Here is a 658-nt window from a genome sequence, read left to right as displayed (position 1 = left end):
ATGCGTTGGTAAAAGAGCTTCATGCTTTTTTTGTTGTTGTTTGTTTAGTTTTTTATTCAACCTGTGCTCATTGGAAAAACATTTCTGTGTTGAGGTTTCTGTAAGATAGATATTTTGTTGCTTCTTGCATGTTACTCGACACTTACAAAGAGAAATGTCCAGCGCATTCAGTTTTATCTGAAACATATGAACATAAATCTGGCAGTGTTTTTTGTTGATGTTGTATGCATCACTGTAGTGCAAAAATGAAATGTCTGGTGAGTGCTGCTAAAAGGCTAATGCTGTACAACATTTGAAAATAATGTACCACCTTCACTAAACCTAACCTTAACTTAATTGATAGCGTTAATATAAGCAAACATGAGATAAAACTGCCATTTATCTTGCTTCTACATGTCTTTGAGCTCTTTTATCGTGACTTGTTTCATTGGATTTTCATGAGCGCTCTGCATCGCAAGAGCAGTGTTTACCAGGTGAGCTTCTGAGCAAGTTTACTATGTCAGAAAAGCTAAACATATGGAGGTTATGTGATGCAGACTTCAAAATGTATTAGTTTATAAATCTCACACTGATAAAAGTGTTTTGAGGTCAAAACATAGTATTGTGCAAGGAACTAAGCAAAAATCTTTAAGTCTTTATTAATCAATATTCTGCCCTT

The sequence above is a fragment of the Sinocyclocheilus grahami genome, unplaced genomic scaffold (genome assembly GCF_001515645.1).
Source record: "Sinocyclocheilus grahami isolate Dianchi unplaced genomic scaffold, SAMN03320097.WGS_v1.1 scaffold255.1, whole genome shotgun sequence".
Taxonomy (NCBI): Eukaryota; Metazoa; Chordata; class Actinopteri; order Cypriniformes; family Cyprinidae; genus Sinocyclocheilus; species Sinocyclocheilus grahami.
This window is presented reverse-complemented; position numbering follows the sequence as displayed.